Genomic DNA, 20326 nt, shown 5'->3' with positions numbered 1-20326 from the left:
TACACATTGAAGTTTTTTATTATTTTTTATTTGATGTTATTCTATTTTTTATGAACATGAAAAACTAATCTTTTTAAAATAAACGCCGGACTGCTCTGCTTTTTTTAATTTAGTCTTATTGTTTCTTTAAGAAACAAAGAATATCCAAAAATATGTATATGTACATCAAACTGCTCTATTTTAAGTTTGATCAACTGAATATATTTTTAAGTCTGTCATAATTGAACATTAACATGTTTATTTTATTTTCCAGTATCAGTACAGTGTTAGTAGTAGTCCCTGAAGACACGGTGACAACAATTATAATAAACTCACAAGTAAAGAACACTCGCATCTCCCATCCTGGTACATCTAACTCAGTCAAACCGACAAGCTCTACGTAACGCCTCACACTGGTTCTTCTAGCTGACACAAACATGACCTGCTTAGCTTGGTTAACAACCACTAGGCTATGACAAAATCAGCAAGTGCGCAGCTAGCTCCTGCCTCCAGCTACTTCCCTGGAGCACTGCGTGGGGCGCTCGAATGCATCAAGCACGTATGGCAAACATAGTACACATGGATCGAGTACAACTTTATTAACGGCGATGGCGACCATGGACGGTGGAAGAAAGACGATTGGCACGACCTATAGGAGTCGTCCTTCTGGTGTAGTACAATGTGGACTTCGGCAACGCCATTCATATGGCCGGGAGGTAGCAACGCCCGGTGGAGACGTGGCACGGAAGGTCGCAGGCTGGAGGAGCGACGCTAGGAGCTTGCTTGCTGGAGCAGCGGGAGAAAGAGGTATGTTGCAGGGCGGCCGTCCGCGTTTATGCATCAGGGAAAGGGGCCATAGCTGCGGGTGAGAAAGCAATGTTCATAAGCGTGCTGCTCATTCACTGAAATCGATGGAACTATTCTAGTCTGATACTCCCTCCGTTCCTAAATATTTGTCTTTCTAGACATTTCAAATGACTACTACATACGGATGTATGTAGACATATTTTAGAGTATAGATTCACTCATTTTGCTCCGTATATAGTCACTTGTTGAAATGCCTAGAAAGACAAGTATTTAGGAACGGAGGGAGTACTTCACAAATTTTAAATCTAAGCAGAGTTTTTGCTGCAACTTACCTTGTGGAAAATCACTAGATCCGAGATCGCACGACTTCTTTCTTTATCATATCTGAACTTCAGATTAGTGCCTTCCCATTTTTTGCTCTGGCACGCTGTACAAGCTTTAGATAGAGGAGCACAGTACACAACACTGGACGCGAGTAGCAGCAAGCTTTTCCATCAATTAGGAAATTGATGAAAACAATGAAAGAACACTTACTTGATAACCAAGAAACATTGTGAAAAAATTCAGCAGAAAAAATACAACTCTAATCTCAGTTTTTCACATTCTACACGATTAATTCTTTTTTAACAACATACATATGAAATTAACTAACGGATCAAAACTCGGAAAGGGACTCTCTTTTATGCAGATGTAGACCCAATCATTCATGATTCTTCTTTAACATACTACAAGATGAACAACAGAGAAGCATCCATACCAACAATACTGACTTGCAAACAATATTGTAGAAACAAACATCAAAGTTATCGTCGCTTGAGCGAGTAGAGCTGAGGCAGCCATGGAATTAGTAGTCGAGGAGCATCCATTTTTTTCTATGGCCTAATGTTGTCAGTCCAAGCACGCACATAACCGATGAAATTGATTTCAAGATCCAAGTGCAGTAGCCTATGGAAAAGCTAGCAAATAACAACAACTTCAACCAGCAAAAGGGCACAACATAGAGCAACCGTAGTAGTGCAGCAGGCAGATTTACATGGAGCAGCAGAGGTTCACATGTTCAAGCAAGCGACGACGGGGAAGGTCGATCAGAGGTGCCGGAGCAGGTCACGTACTAGAGATGCAAGGCAGGAGGCGGATGGAAACACCTCGATCAGTTAGTAGATGAACTTCTAAAGTATACCAATGTTGAGCTGCAAAAAAAGTGGCTCCAGAAACCCCATGAGGAATTAGACCACACGGTTGGGGCTCCATCTATCTCCTACATCACCGGACGAGCTCTGGCCATGAGGAAGAACACAACCGGTTCTCACCATGAACTTGACCATAGCCTTTTGCATCAGAAAGAAAAAAAGAGCATGAGCAGAGAAGACACAGGCACCGCCGTGCGTCGCTGGTCGCGTCGTGCTACCAGGCTACTGCTCCGGTCGGTGAGAGAGGTCGAGGATAGGGGGAGCGGTGCCCAGCGGAGGTAATGGAGTTGGCCGGAGGCTGGGGGCGGGTGGCCGGAGGGAGGGCGGGGCGTGCTGCGGCCTGCCGGAGGGGAACGCGGGCGACGGGGCGGTCGCCGGAAGAAAACGCGGGGGCGTGAGACCCAGGAGGCGGTCGACCCCGGGGGGGGGGGGGGGGGGGGGGGCGGAGGGGGGGCGGGGCGCGCTGCGGCCTACCGGAGGGGAACGCGGGCGGCGGGGCGGTGGCCGTAAGGAAACGCGTGGGCGCGCGACCGGGGAGGCGGTCGACCCCGTCGCCATTGGGGACGTTCCGGCGGCTGGTGTTGACGGGGGCGGCGGGGGTGGGGGGATGCCGGAGGGTGCGAGAGAGTTGGGGCGGGGCACCTACGGCGGGGGATGGGGTCCGGGGCGGGGTGGAGCACTGGCTGCGGGTGGGGAAGGGGGTCGCCGGTGGGTTGGGGATGGAGGCGAGGGAGGTGGGGATCCAGGCGCGGGAGGTGCGGGACAGACGATCGATTTTTTGGTCGGTGGAGTTTGGGAACACCACCGCGACTCCTATATAAGGCGTCATGATCCAAATAACTATTCTAATTCTAGAATTAGAATAATGCTACTATATATATATAATCTAAATGTTGACTATAAGTGATAAATACTTACATATATTGCATGCTTGCTTTAGACCATCTACGAGGCAGGTGATAAATGTCGTTAGTCTTTTTTCTTATCAATTTTCATTGCAAAATGGACTTCAATTATTTAGTAATTGTGTTTGTGTTATATTGTTTGTGCATGTGAAATTTAACATATGACTTTTGTAAATTTTTTCAAGAGCTTGTGGCAACGCACGGGCACTCTACTAGTAAGGCTAAGAAATGATTCATTATAATTTTTTTATCATCTCTAAATTACATATAAAACTTTAAGATAAAACTATCTTAACTTAACACGTGCGCATGCGGGGAGCACCACGTAGGGCGTAGCTGGTGCACGCACGCATGTTATATTTTTTTCCTTTTTCTTTGACTCCAAATTCCACAGCACGTTTATTGGGCTTGTACTAGTGTACCCTTTTGTAGTTGGGCGCCATTTTCTACTTCCTGTAAGCCAGTTTTATTTTTTTGAGATGCTTTTATTCATTAAGAATATTTAACAAATACCACTCACTCACAAAAAAAATGTACCACTTTACAAGTTCGTGTCTCATATAACGGAAATTCAATTTGGCTCTTGGGCCCCAAAAAAATTTGAAATGAAAAAAAATTAAGACCAAAAATTTTATATGTGCTTAGTCACATCCAAATGCTACCTTCAAATTTTGACGCAAAAAGCCTTGTGTAAAAAAACAAATTGAACACCAAAAGTGACCCCAAAATGTCATCCCAAATTTGTTTTTTTATTGACAAACATCGCTGGTCCGTTTCGCATGAAAATTGTCATGCATGCTTGCAACACTAACACAAACATCTATAAAAAAATCCAGAATTTTTTGAAAACATTTAATATTTTTTTTGGTGTTACTGTTTACACAGGAGCATGTGCTCCCGGGAGGCAAAACGCCAGTCCCCAACTATTACTTTTTTTTACCACGGCCAAGGTCGAGCTCTAGCCAGCCTAGACGATGTCAAGCCGACGACAGAAGATACGCCCAGAGGGCAGCGGAATCCAGGGAGGAGCCGCCTGGATCTGGTAAAGGGCGATGGTGGGGAGAGTAGCCGGCTCGTCGGCCGTTCACCACAGCAAAGCATTGTGCGCCGATGTCTGGTAACAGTGAGGAGCACGGGTCGGCTAGGCAGCTCTGGCTAATAACATTGAAGTCCATATGTTCTTTCATTTGAAAGAAACAAAAAAGAGAAATCTTCTTGTTGGAAGTTAGTTAAAAAGTAAGGATCTCAAGGCAATGTTAAAGGGCTGAAGATAAAAAGTTCCATGTAGCTCGACCTACAGAGAAACTTTACTCTCTGACGAGTCACGGCCGCGCGGCGGTAGAGCTTGTGGGCTCGCACCACCTCATCCCGCGTGGGCTGCTCCGTCTGCATGTCCCGCGACGCCCCCAAGTCCGGCTACCGCTGGTCGCGAGAGGAGGCGTGGTCGATGATGGGAGTACGGAGCCAACACCCACTACATCATCGTAGCACGGGTATGAGGCTGAAAACCTCGCCATCATTGTTACATGTGGGAAGACACACAAAATGGCGGTGGATATGGCAACAACGAGATACAAGGAGGTCGTGGTGCTCCGCCTTGGCTGCTAGGGTACGAGGACGAGCCATCCCGCCATCTTGCTCGTCATCTCATTCTCACCATGCGCAGAGTCGCTGCAAGCGTGCCTCACCTCTGTCCTCGAGGTGGCGTGGCTGACCGACCGAGAGTTTTTTTGTGGCGGAAAGTATTTCATTACTTAATTGATAATGTTTTTACAATCATTCACAATGATAATGCTAATCTCTTGAGGAACATTTGCTAACCAACATGCCGTTCGTTCTTGTGCTCGTCCAATGGATGCCATAGCATGCGCAGCCTTGTTCTGCGTCCGACTAATCTTCTTGATCTGAGCTCGCCTCTCCTTCAGTGGGTCTGGGATTTCAGCCACTTCGTACATGTTTCTTGATCGATCGGATGACCGACTGAGAGTTACCCTGGTGGAGGGTGACAAACAGAAGGGGGGGGGGGGGAGGTTTGAAAGATAAAGCAACATGTGCACGTTAACTGAGCCAAAAGAATCAGAACACATTGTCACTTCTTTTCTGAATCAGAACATGCAAAAAAAAATGAACGAATGATGATATAAACCTGCATTTTATTACTGCTGTACATAGCACAAAAAATCAGGGATACTCAGGCTGTCAAGAGTTGGCACAATACATGGCTGACACAGATATTAAACTTCAAAAATTACGTGGCAATCAAAAGTATTGTGCAAGACTATGAAGAACATCACTGAATCTTCCAGCAATCTTGCTCCTTCGGCACATCAGCAGAAGTTCACCGATCAGTTCGTCGGCCGTTGGGCTCGGATGCATCTTGTCTGAGCCAAATGCTTAGTACTCCCCAGTGATCTGAGCGCTACAGGGGCCAAATAATTTTCAACACAATAATAATATATGATAAACATAAAATGGTCTCTACGGGTTGCAGAGACCAACTGCAGCCCGTAAATTAAGTTAAATATTTGAAATATAAATTGAAAGTTAAGTTTTTTAGGGATAATTGAAAGTTAAGTGAAGTATTTGAAGAGGCCAAGTGCAGCTCCGCCCGAAGACCAACCAACCAAAAACTTAGATGAATTATTTGAAGGATGTTTCTCGTGAATACTCTGAAAGTTGTTTTTTTCGCATTGTGTTTGTATTTGCCCTGTATATATTCATTAACGAGACCCAATGATGATTATTGCTCATGCCCTTCTTTGGTTGGCCAGTTCATCCCAACAGCCGGGTCAATAAAAAGGTCAACCGCACCCTCCATCGTACATGATCTTTGTCGGTTCTGTGCTTGGCCACTTTGGGCAGCCCATGGACATATACATGGCGATTCCGCAAGGCTTGACGTACAAGACAAGAAAACGGAGTCGTGGAGTGTTCTACCTCTTTAAACATGGTCGATCTAGTTGTGCAAACCCTAGGAAACCCAGTATGCTATATAAACTGAGGGTCGAGCTCATCGTAGAACAAGATCATTCATATTAGAATCTCTTGGTACTTTGTATTTTTTATACACTCCAACGCAATAAAGCAAAGAGCGGGACGTAAGGTATTATCTCCATCATGAGAGCCCGAATCTATGTAAAAAAAACCTTGCCCTTGTTACCACCTCGCCGAGTAAGCCTAGCTAGGATATCCTACCGAGGGATCTGTCGGATTTAGCTCCGATAGCTGCAAATATGTATAGGAGATGTGAAAGGGGCTACATTGGAGCATGATAAAAAGAATCAGCCTCTCTTCAAGGAGGGGGCGAATAGATTAGCACAGCTTCAGGTCATCTTCTTCCTCGGCTCACTCCTCCCCCTTATATCCAGACGAGTGTCTCTCTCCCCTAATTCTCTCTTGCTCCTATCCTCGATTCCTTGCTATTCCCAGTCTAAGCTCCATCTATTCCCCAATTATGAGTGATCAATACCTACTTGTGCTGATCAACAATAAGAGAGCTTGGTTCGTGACATACACGTAACCTGGAGGTCGAGAGGCAATGAAGGAGGCCAGGCTCAGCAGAAATATCCTCACGCTCAGGGTCATCGCCCCCAATATCACCAAAGGTGATGACGCATATGTTTGATGCTCCCTCCCTCCCAACAACGAGCAGTGGCACTGATCACACAAACAGAACCAGGCTAGAATTTGTATTTGTTTTGTGGAGACCTTTATTTTGAAGGAAATATGCCCTAGAGGCAATAATAAAGTTGTTATTTATATTTCCTTATATCATGATAAATGTTTATTATTCATGCTAGAATGTATTAACCGAAAACTAAGTGCATGTGTGAATACATAGACAAAACAGAGTGTCCCTAGTATGCCTCTACTTGACTAGCTCGTTAATCGAAGATGGTTAAGTTTCCTAACCATAGACATGTGTTGTCATTTGATGAATGGGGTCACATCATTAGAGAATGATGTGATGGACAAGACCCATCTGTTAGCTTAGCATAATGATCATTTAGTTTTACTGCTATTGCTTTCATCATGACTTTGAAGGAAATATGCCCTAGAGGCAATAATAAAGTTATTATTTATTTCCTTATTTCATGATAAATGTTTATTATTCATGCTATAATTGTATTAACCGGAAACATAATACATGTGTGAATACATAGACAAACAGAGTGTCACTAGTATGCCTCTACTTGACTAGCTCGTTAATCAAAGATGGTTATGTTTCCTAACCATAGACAAAGAGTTGTTATTTGATTAACGGGGTCACATCATTAGTTGAATGATCTGATTGACATGACCCATTCCATTAGCTTAGCACCCGATCGTTTAGTATGTTGCTATTGCTTTCTTCATGACTTGTACATGTTCCTATGACTATGAGATTATGCAACTCCCGAATACCAGAGGAACACTTTGGGTGCTACCAAACGTCACAACGTAACTGGGTGATTATAAAGGAGCATTACAGGTGTCTCCAAAGGTACATGTTGGGTTGGCGTATTTCGAGATTAGGATTTGTCACTCCGATTGTCGGAGAGGTATCTCTGGGCCCTCTCGGTAATGCACATCACATAAGCCTTGCAAGCATTACAACTAATATGTTAGTTGTGAGATGATGTGTTATGGAACGATTAAAGAGACTTGCCGGTAACGAGATTGAACTAGGTATTGGATACCGACGATCGAATCTCGGGCAAGTAACATACCGATGACAAAAGGAACAACGTATGTTGTTATGCGGTCTGACCAATAAAGATCTTCGTAGAATATGTAGGAGCCAATATGGGCATCCAGGTCCCGCTATTGGTTATTGACCGGAGACGTGTCTCGGTCATGTCTACATTGTTCTCAAACCGTAGGGTCCGCACGCTTAAAGTTACGATGACAGTTATTATGAGTTTATGCATTTTGATGTACCGAAGTTAGTTCGGAGTCCCGGATGTGATCACGGACACGACGAGGAGTCTCGGAATGGTCGAGACATAAAGATTGATATATTGGATGACTATATTCGGACACCGGAAGGGTTCCGGAAAAGTTTCGGATAAAACCGGAGTACCGGAGGGGTTACCGGAACCCCCCGGGGGTTAATGGGCCTTATGGGCCTAATGTGGAGAAGAGGAAGGGGCTGCCAGGGCAGGCCGCGCGCCCCCTCTCCCCTTAGTCCGAATTGGACAAGGAGGGAGGGGCGGCGCCCCCCCTTTCCTATTCTCCCTCCACCTCTCCTAGTTGGACAAGGAACGGGGAGGGGAGTCCTACTCCCGGTAGGAGTAGGACTCCTCCTGCGCCCTCCTCTAGGCCGGCGCACCCCCCCTTGGATCCTTTATATACGGAGGCAGGGGAGCACCCTAGGACACAAGTTGATCCTCGTGATCGTTCCTTAGCCGTGTGCGGTGCCCCCTGCCACCATATTCCACCTCGGTCATATCGTTGTAGTGCTTAGGCGAAGCCCTGCGTCGGTGGAACATCATCATCGTCACCACGCCGTTGTGCTGACAGAACTCATCCCCGAAGCTTTGCTGGATCGGAGCTCGGGGAGCGTCATCGAGCTGTACGTGTGCTAAGAACTCGGAGGTGCCGGAGTAACGGTGCTTGGATCGGTCGGATCGGGAAGAAGACGTATGACTACTTCCTCTACGTTGTGTCAACGCTTCCGTTGCGATCTACAAGGGTACGTAGATCATACTCTCCCCTCTCGTTGCTATGCATCACCATGATCTTGCGTGTGCGTAGGAAATTTTTTGAAATTACTGCGTTCCCCAACAGACTTATACATGTTCCTCTAACTATGAGATTATGCAACTCCCGGATACCGGAGGAACACCTTGTGTGCTATCAAACGTCACAATGTAACTGGGTGATTATAAAGATGCTCTACAGGTGTCTCCGATGGTGTTTGTTGAGTTGCCATAGATCGAGATTAGGATTTGTCACTCCGTGTATCAGAGAGGTATCTCTGGGCCCTCTCGGTAATGCACATCACTATGAGCCTTGCAAGCAATGTGACTAATGAGTTAGTTACGGGATGATGCATTACGAAACGAGTAAAGAGACTTGCCGGTGACGAGATCGAACTAGGTATGATGATATCGACGATCGAATCTCGGGAAAGTAAGATACCGATGACAAAGGGAACAACGTATGTTGTTATGCGGTTTGACCGATAAAGATCTTCGTAGAATATGTAGGAGCCAATATGAGCATCTAGGTTCCGCTATTGGTTATTGACCGGAGATGTGTCTCGGTCATGTCTACATAGTTCTCGAACCCGTAGGGTCCGCGCGCTTAACGTTTGATGACTATTTGTATTATGAGTTATGTGATTTGATGAACCGAAGTTTGTTCGGAGTCCCGAATGAGACCACGGACATGACGAGGAGTCTTGAAATGGCCGAGACGTAAAGATTAATATATTGGAAGGTTATATTTAAACACCGGAATGGTTTCAAAAAGGTTCGGACGTTTTCCAGAGTACCAGGGGGTTACCGGAACCCCCCGGGGGTTAATGGGCCTTCATGGGCCCTAGTGGAAGAGAGGAGGCGCATGCCCCCAAGCCCAAACCGAATTGGAATAGGGTTGGGGGCCGGCCCCCCTTTCCTTCTTCTCCTCCACCTCTTTCCCCTTCCTCCCTTCTTCGAAAAGGAAAGGGGGGGGGTCCTACTTGGACCGGGAGTCCAAGTAGGACTCCCCCCTTGGCGCGCCCCCCTTGGGCCGGCCTCCTCTCCTCCCCCCTTTTATATACGTGGGAGGGGGGCACCCCAAAGACACACCAAGTCTTGTCTTAGCCGTGTGCGGTGCCCCCCTCCACGGTCACACACCTCGGTCATATCATCATAGTGCTTAGGCGAAGCCCTGCGCCGGTAACTTCATCATCACCGTCAACACACCGTCGTGCTGACGAAACTCTCCCTCGTCCTCAACTGGATCAAGAGCTCGAGGGACGTCATCAATCTAAACGTGTGCAGAACACGGAGGTGATGTACATCCGGTGCTTGGATCGGTTGAATCGCGAAGACGTTCGACTACATCAACCACGTTACTAAACGCTTCCGCTTTCGGTCTACGAGGGTGCGTGGACACACTCTCCTCTCTCGTTGCTATGCATCTCCTAGATAGATCTTGCGTGATTGTAGGTAAAAAATTTGAAATACTGCATTCCCCAACATCTTTATCATCATATTGTTGACGCCTTGCATACAGATAACATCTAGGGGATTTAACAAGCATAGATGATAGATGGATTGGTGGCAGGTGGCTACGGCGGCCTCATACCCGACAAGCGTCCTGGTTGAGGAGTGCGCCGGACTGGTGGGTGCCCCATACCCGGCAGGCGTCCTTGTTGGGACCTCATGTCTTAGATGTTAGGTTTGCCTGTGAGGTCTGTTTGGTATTAGGCCCAGACTATCAGCATCTCTATATCAACTGGATAAGAGTAGCGACAGATGTTGCCTAGACGGTGGCTTTAGTCTTAGTGCTGTATGACTTTGTAAGGTCTTGTGCGAATAATTAATAAAGTGATTGCATGCATCGTCCAGATGCAGAGGCCGGGGATCCTCCTCCATTTAAAAAAAGATGATAGATGGCGTCTAACTGACATCCAAGTCAATTTTTTCTTAATAAGAGAAGCCACATCAATTGGTTTTTAACTTTAATGTGCTTCTTCTAGATTTTTTAACAGTATTTCTACATCAATACAAACATAAGTGCTCGTATATACGTGCATATACTCACCCCCTATGAACGCGCACATACACATCCTACCCCTATGAACATCTCTAAGAGACTAAGCTGACATATCTTGAGATTTTACAAAGTCGCGCCTGCTATTGATGGAGTGCAGTTGCTGCACCACGTGGATCAAAGAGCCTGCTTTTGAGTAGTGTAAGTTGTTGAACCCCATTTGTTTTCTCTCCTTGTCTCAAAAAATTATTTCCTTTCCTTTTTTGTTAAGGGCGCTACTCTGTGTGGCCAAATTTGGTGTTTTGATCCTTTTGCGAAAGTTTAGCGGGATCTGACCCTTGTTCGAAAAAAATTCAACATCTGTCCCTTTTCCTACCGTTAAGGTCTATGACGGTGGCATATACCAGCCTACCGCCAAGGCCCCTGGCAGGAGGCAACTTATCCACGTCAGCGCACTACTGCCCTACAGCCAAACAGGCTGACGGTAGCCTGTGTACCCCTACCGCCAAGATGCCTGGTAGTAGGTGAGTACACACACTTTATTTGATACTTAGAAATTATTCGCGGGAGGGTGTGCAACCCTACCGCCATGGGCCCCGACGGTAGGTTGTTATACCCTACTGCCATCCACCCTCGCGTTAGAAAAAGGGTCAGATCTCGCTAAACTTTCGCAAAAGGGTCAAAACACCAAAATTGACCACTCTGTGTCGGTCAACCGGCCTGTAAATAGATTGGCACCTCCCCTACCGCTCAATTACATGGACGTCAACCATTGCATCTCGCCCTTTTAGTTGTCCTCATCACCCCTGATACGCCCTGGCGCTTCTATGGAAAATATCCCCCGCCATGCTCCACCATCTCGCCTTCGTAGGCCGTCAACCAATAGGGATCTCAAGGGAAAACTGACGCCTAGATCCTACTACCATGAGTCGACACCGTCGAGGAAAATGCCCGCAGGTCACAACAGCGCGGCCCCATCTCATCGTGTCTGTCGTCGCCACATCATATTCGACGGTTTGCAGCTTCTATCACCGTCCTTTGTTAGCAACTTGCCTTCCTTGCACTGGTCACAGCTTCGGCTCCGGCGGTTGCAGCATCGCCGCCGAGCGGTTGGATATTTTGGTGTCATCGGTTGCAGCATTCGGCGGAGACGGGCATCGAGATTGTAGTCGACGCTAAAGGCGGTCATAGCTTGCACTATTTACGGTCACGACAAAACTCGCTGCTAGTTCCAGCATCCCACACTACACGAAGTTTGTCATTCTGCCCCGTCGCCATTCGTAGCCGTCCCATTGCAACACTGGTGAGCGTTGGTTCCAGCATTGTCGGGAGCCCGTTCCAGCACACCGAGCACAGGTTCCAGCATGTCTGATGCCCCTATTCCAGCATTCGCTGCCGCCGGTTCCAGCAAGTCGGACACGGGGGGGGGGGTGCAACTTTCAGTGTAGGTGGTCGCAACATTGCGCACCATCGGTTCCAACACGTCTGATACCCTCGTTCTAGCATTTGTTGAATCTAGCAAGTCGGGCACAGGGTTGCAGCTTCCCGAGCGGGCGACCATAGCACCATGCACAACCAGTTCCAGCAAACTGAGCACCGAGTCGCAGCTTATTTCGTCACTGGTCATAGCTCCCCGTGCGGGGCTGATACGTCTCTAACGTATCTATAATCTTTGATTGTTCCATGCTATATTATATTATGTTTTGGACATTATTGGGCTTTATTATACACTTTTCTATTATTTTTGGGACTAACCTATTAACCGAAGGCCCAACCTAGAATTGTTGTTTTTTTTGCCTATTTTAGGGTTTTACAGAAAAAGAATATCAAACGGAGTCCAAACAGAATGAAACCTTCGGGAACGTGATTTTTGAAACGAACATGGCCCAGAGGACTTGGACCCTACGTCAAGATATCAACCAGGAGGCCACGAGGTAGGGGGCGCGCCTACACCCTGGGGTGCGCCCTCCACCCCCGTGGGCCCCCTGTTGCTCCACCGACGTACTCCTTCCTCCTATATATACCTACGTACCCCCAAACTATCAGATACGGAGCCAAAACCCTAATTACACCGCCGTAACTTTCTGTATCAACAGATCCTATCTTGGGGCCTTTTCCGGAGCTCCGCCGGAGGGGGCATCGATCACGGAGGGCTTCTACATCAACACCATAGCCTCTTTGATGAAGTGTGAGTAGTTTGCCTCAGACCTACGGGTCCATAATTATTAGCTAGATGGCTTCTTCTCTCTTTTTGGATCTCAATACAAAGTTCTCCCCCTCTCTTGTGGATATCTATTCGATGTAATCTTCTTTTGCGGTGTGTTTGTTGAGACCAATGAATTGTGGGTTTATGATCAAGTTTATCTATGAACAATATTTGAATCTTCTCTGAATTCTTTTATGTATGATTGGTTATCTTTGCAAGTATCTTCGAATTATCAGTTTGGTTTGGCCTACTAGATTGATCTTTCTTGCAATGGGAGAAGTGCTTAGCTTTGGGTTCAATCTTGCGGTGTCGTTTCCCAGTGACAGTAGGGGCAGTAAGGCACGTATTGTATTGTTGCCATCGAGGATAACAAGATGGGGTTTATTTCATATTGCATGAGTTTATCCCTCTACATCATGTCATCTTGCTTAAAGCGTTACTCTGTTCTTATGAACTTAATACTCTAGATGCATGCTGGATAGCGGTCCATGTGTGGAGTAATAGTAGTAGATGCAGGCAGGAGTCGGTCTACTTGTCTCGGACGTGATTCCTATATACATGATCATACCTAGATATTCTCATAACTATGCTCAATTCTGTCAATTGCTCAACAGTAATTTGTTTACCCACCGTGAATACTTATGCTCTTGAGAGAAGCCACTAGTGAAACCTATGGCCCCCGGGTCTATCTTCCATCATATTAATCTTCCAACACTTAGTTATTTTTATTGCCTTTTATTTTACTTTGCATCTTTATCATAAAAATACCAAAAATATTATCTTATCTATCAGATCTCACTCTCGTAAGTGACCGTGTAGGGATTGACAACCACTTATCGCGTTGGTTGCGAGGGTTTATTTGTTTGTGTAGGTGCGAGGGACTCGTGCGTGGCCTCCTACTGGATTGATACCTTGGTTCTCAAAAACTAAGGGAAATACGTATGCTACTTTGCTGCATCACCCTTTCCTCTTCAAGGGAAAACCAACGCAAGTGCTCAAGAGGTAGCAAGAAGGATTTCTGGTGCCGTTGCCGGGGAGTCTATGCAAAAGTCAACACACCAAGTACCCATCATAAACCCTTATTTCCCGCATTACATTATTTGCCATTTGCCTCTCGTTCTCCTCTCCCCCACTTCACCCTTGCCATTTTATTCGCCCTATCTCTCTCTCTCCGTCCTCCCTCTCTTTCTCTATTTGCCTCCTTTTGCCCGTCTCTCGTTTGCTTGTGTGTTCGATTGCTTGCTTGTCACGATGGCTCAAGATAACACTAAATTGTGTGACTTTACCAATAACAACAACAATGATTTACTCCGATTGCTCCTCTTACCGATACTGAATCTTGTGAAATCAATACTGCTTTATTGAATCTTGTCATGAAAGATCAATTCGCTGGCCTTCCTAGTGAGGATGCCGCTACCCATCTAAATAGCTTCGTTGATTTGTGTGATATGCAAAAGAAGAAAGATGTGGACAATGATATTGTTAAATTGAAGCTATTTCCTTTTTCTTTTAGAGATCGTGCTAAAGTTTGGTTTTCGTCTTTGCCTAAAAATAGTATTGATTCGTGGAATAAGTGCAAAGATGCTTTTATCCCTAAGTATTTGCCTCCCGCTAAGATCATCTCTCTTAGAAACGATATTATGAATTTTGAGTAACTTGATCATGAACATGTTGCACAAGCTTGGGAGAGGATGAAATTAATGATACGTAATTGCCCTACGCATGGTTTGAATTTGTGGATGATTATACAAAAATTTTATGCCGGATTGAATTTTGCTTCTAGAAATCTTTTAGATTCAGCCACGGGAGGCACTTTTATGGAAATCACTTTAGGAGAATCTACTAAACTCCTAGATAATATTATGGTTAATTATTCTCAATGGCACACTGAAAGATCTACTAATAAGAAAGTGCATGCGATAGAAGAAATTAATGTTTTGAGTGGAAAGATGGATGAACTTATGAAATTATTTGCTAATAAAAGTGTTTCTTCTGATCCTAATGATATGCATTTGTCTACTTTGATTGAGAATAATAACGAATCTATGGATGTGAATTTTGTTGGTAGGAATAATTTTGGTAACAACACGTATAGAGGAAACTTTAATCCTAGGCCGTATCCTAGTAATTCCTCTAATAATTATGGTAGTTCCTACAACAATTCTTATGGAAATTATAATAAGATTCCCTCTGATTTTGAATCTAATATTAAAGAATTTATTACTTTGCAAAAGAATTTCAATGCTCGGATTGAAGAAAAATTGCTTAAGATTGATGAGTTGGCTAGGAACGTTGATAGAATTTCTCTTGATGTTGATTCTTTGAAACTTAGATCTATTCCACCTAAGCATGATATCAATGAGTCTCTCAAAGCCATGAGAATTTCCATTGATGAGTGCAAAGAAAGAACAGCTAGGATGCATGCTAAGAAAGATTGCTTTATAAAAGCGTGTTCTTCTAGTTCCCATGATAATAAAGATGAAGATCTAAAAGTTATTGATGTGTCCCCTATTAAATCTTTGTTTTGCAATATGAATCTTGATAATGATGTGACTGAATATGATCCACCTTTACCTAGACGGCGTTCCAAGAATTCGAAGTCTTTAGATCTTGATGCTAAAATTGTTAAAAGTAGGATCGAAGAAGTCAAAACTTTAAATATTAATGAACCCACTATTTTGGATTTCAAGGAATTTAATTATGATAATTCTTCTTTGATAGATTGTATTTCCTTGTTGCAATCCTTGCTAAATTCTCCTCATGCTTATAGCCAAAATAAAGCTTTTACTAAACATATCATTGATGCTTTGATGCAATCTTATGAAGAAAAACTTGAGTTGGAAGTTTCTATCCCTAGAAAACTTTATGATGAGTGGGAACCTACTATTAAAATTAAAATTAAATGTCATGAATGCTATGCTTTGTGTGATTTGGGTGCTAGTGTTTCCACGATTCCAAAGACTTCATGTGATTTGTTAGGTTTCCGTGATTTTGATGATTGCTCTTTAAACTTGCACCTTGCGGATTCCACCATTAAGAAACCTATGGGAAGAATTAATGATGTTCTTATTGTTGCAAATAGGAACTATGTACCCGTAGATTTTATTGTTCTTGATATCGATTGCAATCCTTCATGTCCTATTATTCTTGGTAGACCTTTCCTTAGAACGATCGGTGCAATTATTGATATGAAGGAAGGAAATATTAGATTCCAATTTCCGTTAAGGAAAGTCATGGAACACTTTCCTAGAAAGAAAATTAAATTACCTTATGAATCTATTATGAGAGCCACTTATGGACTGCCTACCAAAGATGGCAACACCTAGATCTATCCTTGCTTTTTATGCCTAGCTAGGGGCGTTAAACGATAGCGCTTGTTGGGAGGCAACCCAATTTTATTTTTATTCCTTGCTTTTTCCCCCCTTGTTTAATAATAAATAATTTATCTAGCCTCTGTTTTGGTTGTGTTTTTTGTGTTTAATTAGTGTTTGTGCCAAGTAGAACCGTTGGGAAGACTTGGGGGAAGTCTTTTTAATCTTGCTGTAAAAAACAGAAACTTTAGCGCTCACGAGAACTGCTGCCATTTTTATTTGGAAAGTGATATTTAGTTAATTATTTTTGAAGATGATTAATAGATAAATTCCTCACGTCCAGTAATTTATTTTAGAATTTTTGGGGTTCCAGATCTTGCGTTAGCTACAGATTACTACATACTGTTCTGTTTTTGACAGATCCTGTTTTTCGTGTGTTGTTTGCTTATTTTGATGAATCTATGGCTAGTAAAATAGTTTATAAACCATAGAGAAGTTGGAATACAGTAGGTTTAACACCAATATAAATAAATATGAGTTCATTACATTACCTTCAAGTGGTGTTTTGTTTTCTTTCGCTAACGGAGCTCACGAGATTTTCTACTTTAAGTTTTGTGTTGTGAAGTTTTCAAGTTTTGTGTGAAAGATTTGATGGATTATGGAACAAGGAGTGGCTAGATCCTAAGCTTGGGGAAGCCCATGGCACCCCAAGATAATCTAAGGACACCTAAAAGCCAAAGCTTGGGGATGCCCCGGAAGGCATCCCCTCTTTCGTCTACTTCCATCGGTAACTTTACTTGGAGCTATATTTTTATTTACCACATGATATGTGTTTTGCTTGGAGCGTCTTGTATTCTTTGAGTCTTTATTTATTAGTTTTCCACAATCATCCTTTTTGTACACACCTTTTGAGAGAGACACACATGATTCGGAAATTGTTAGAATACTCTATGTGCTTCACTTATATCTTTTGAGTTATATAGTTTTTGCTCTAGTGCTTCACTTATATCTTTTAGAGCACGTCGGTTGATTTGTTTTATAGAAACTATTGTTATCTCATGCCTCACTTAGATTATTTTGAGAGTCCTACAAAACAGCATGGTAATTTTCTTTAATTATATTAGGCATTCAAGATTAATAATAATAAAAAAATTTATGAGTGTGTTGAATACTATGAGAAGTTTGATACTTGATAATTGTTTTGAGATATGGAGATGGTAATATTAGAGTCATGCTAGTTGAGTAGTTGTGAATTTGAGAAATACTTGTGTTAAAGTTTGTGATTCCCATAGCATGCACGTATGGTGAACCGTTATGTGATGAAGTCGGAGCATGATTTATTTATTGATTGTCTTCCTTATGAGTGGCGGTCGGGGACGAGCGATGGTATTTTCCTACCAATCTATCCCTCTAGGAGCATGCACGTAATACTTTGCTTTGATAACTTGTAAATTTTTGCAATAAGTATATGTGTTCTTTATGACTAAGGATGAGTCCATGGATTATACGAACTTTTCTTCTTTCCACCATTGCTAGCCTCTCTAATACCGTGCACCTTTCGCCGGTATCATATACCCACCGTATACCTTCCTCAAAATAGCCACCATACCTACCTATCATGGCATTTCCATAGCCATTCCGAGATATATTGCCATGCAACTTTTCACCGTTTCGTTTACTATGACACGCTCCATCATTGTCATATTGCTTTGCATGATCATGTAGTTGACATTGTATTTGTGGCAAAGCCACCATTCATAATTCTTTCATACATGTCACTCTTGATTCATTGCATATCCCGGTACACCGCCGGAGGCATTCACATAGAGTCATATTTTGTTCTAAGTATCGAGTTGTAATTGTTGAGTTGTAAGTAAATAAAAGTGTGATGATCATCATTTTTAGAGCATTGTCCCAAGTGAGGAAAGGATGATGGAGACTATGATTCCCCCACAAGTCGGGATGAGACTCCGGACAAAAAATAAAAAAAGGGGCCAAAGAAGCCAAAAAAAAGAGGCCATAAAAAGGCCCAAATAAAAAAAATGAGAGAAAAAGAGAGAAGGGACAATGCTACTATCCTTTTACCACACTTGTGCTTCAAAGTAGCACCATGATCTTCATAATAGAGAGTCTCCTATGTTATCACTTTCATATACTAGTGTGAATTTTTTATTATAGAACTTGGCTTGTATATTCCAATGATGGGCTTCCTCAAAATGCCCTAGGTCTTTGTGAGCAAGCGAGTTGGATGCACACCCACTTAGTTCCTTTTGTTGAGCTTTCATATACTTATAGCTCTAGTGCATCGTTGCATGGCAATCCCTACTCACTCACATTGATATCTATTGATGGGCATCTCCATAGCCCGTTGATACGCCTAGTTGATGTGAGACTATCTTCCCCCTTTTTTGTCTCCTCCACAACCACCATTCTATTCCACCTAAAAGTGCTATGTCCATGGCTCACGCTCATGTATTGCGTGAAGATTGAAAAAGTTTGAGAACACCAAAAGTATGAAACAATTGCTTGGCTTGTCATCGGGGTTGTGCATGATTTAAATACTTTGTGTGGTGAAGATAGAGCATAGCTAGACTATATGATTTTGTAGGGATAACTTTCTTTGGCCATGTTATTTTGAAGAGACATAATTGCTTAGTTAGTATGCTTGAAGTATTATTATTTCTATGTCAATATTGAACTTTTGTCTTGGATCTTTCGGATCTGAATATTCATACCACAATTAAGAAGAATTACATTGAAATTATGCCAAGTAGCATTCCACATCAAAAATTCTGTTTTTATCATTTACCTACTCGAGGACGAGCAGGAATTAAGCTTGGGGATGCTTGATACGTCTCTAACGTATCTATAATTTTTGATTGTTCCATGCTATATTATATTCTGTTTTGGACATTATTGGGTTTTATTATACACTTTTATATTATTTTTGGGACTAACCTATTAACCCTAGAGCCCAATGCCAGTTTCTGTTTTTTCCTTGTTTTAGAGTGTCGCAGAAAAGGAAAATCAAATGGAGTCCAATTGACCTGAAACTTCACGGACTTATTTTTGGACTAGAAGAAGCCCACGGAGTATCGGAGTTGGGCCAGGAGAGTCCCAGGCTGCCCACGAGGGTGGGGGCGCGCCCCCCTACCTCGTGGACAGCCCGGAGGTCCACCGATGTACTTCTTCCTCCCATATAATATCTCCATATACCCTAAAAACATCCGGGAGCACAATAGATCGGGAGTTCTGCTGCCAGAAGCCTCCGTAGCCACCAAAAGCCAATCTAGACCCATTCTGGCACCCTGCTGGAGGGGGAATCCTTCTTCGGTGGCCATCTTCATCATCCCGGTGCTCTCCATGATGAGGAGGGAGTAGTTCTCCCTCGGGGCTGAGGGTATGTACCAGTAGCTATGTGTTTGATCTCTCTCTCTCTCTCTCGTGTTCTTGATGGTACGATCTTGATGTATCGCGAGCTTTGCTATTATAGTTGGATCTTATGATGTTTCTCCCCCTCTACTCTCTTGTAATGGATTGAGTTTTCCCTTTGAAGTTATCTTATCGGATTGAGTCTTTAAGGATTTGAGAACACTTGATGTATGTATTGCGTGGGATACCCGCGGTGACAATGGGGTATTCTATTGATCCACTTGATGTATGTTTTGGTGATCAACTTGCGGGTTCCGCTCATGAGCCTATGCATAGGGGTTAGCACACCTTTTCATCTTGACTCTCCTATAGAATCTTTGGGGCACTCTTTGAAGTAATTTGTGTTGGTTTGAATAGATGAATCTGAGATTGTGTGATGCATACCGTATAATCATACCCACGGATACTTGAGGTGACATTGGAGTATCTAGGTGACATTAGGGTTTTGGTTGATTTGTGTCTTAAGGTGTTATTCTAGTACGAACTCTATGATAGATTGAACGAAAAGAATAGCTTCATGTTATTTTACTACGGACTCTTGAATAGATCGATCCGATGCTTGACTCCGTGGACGACACCAGTTGGACATATGTCGCACGACACCCCCGACATTTGGCGCCCACCGTGGGGCCTGGTGCATCATCGTCCGAAGATCTGTTCTAGATGGGAACCTTGTTCCTCCCTAGCGAGCGTAGCCCGCCTGGCATGCCTGATGGTGTTTGTGTCGACGCTCTGCATGGCGCAGAAGTCACTTGCGCGGCGGCCAGCCTCGCCGATTTAGTTGGCGAGATCCACCTCTCCAATGAGCCCGCG

The 20326-nt window shown here is 43.8% G+C and overlaps 1 long non-coding RNA gene across 1 annotated transcript; it reads right to left on the bottom strand.

Moving 5' to 3' along the window:
* Positions 1-300: 300 nt before the first annotated feature.
* On the bottom strand, positions 301-2192 carry LOC125555949. Its single transcript, XR_007304961.1, has 2 exons — positions 1119-2192; positions 301-838 (listed from the first exon to the last, which is right to left on the bottom strand). It is a non-coding gene; the product is annotated as an uncharacterized LOC125555949 (long non-coding RNA).
* Positions 2193-20326: the final 18134 nt, after the last annotated feature.

Source organism: Triticum urartu, chromosome 5 (genome assembly GCF_003073215.2).
Source record: "Triticum urartu cultivar G1812 chromosome 5, Tu2.1, whole genome shotgun sequence".
Lineage (NCBI taxonomy): Eukaryota > Viridiplantae > Streptophyta > Magnoliopsida > Poales > Poaceae > Triticum > Triticum urartu.
Note: the sequence above shows the minus strand (reverse complement) of the source record. Positions and strands in the feature narration are given on the sequence as shown.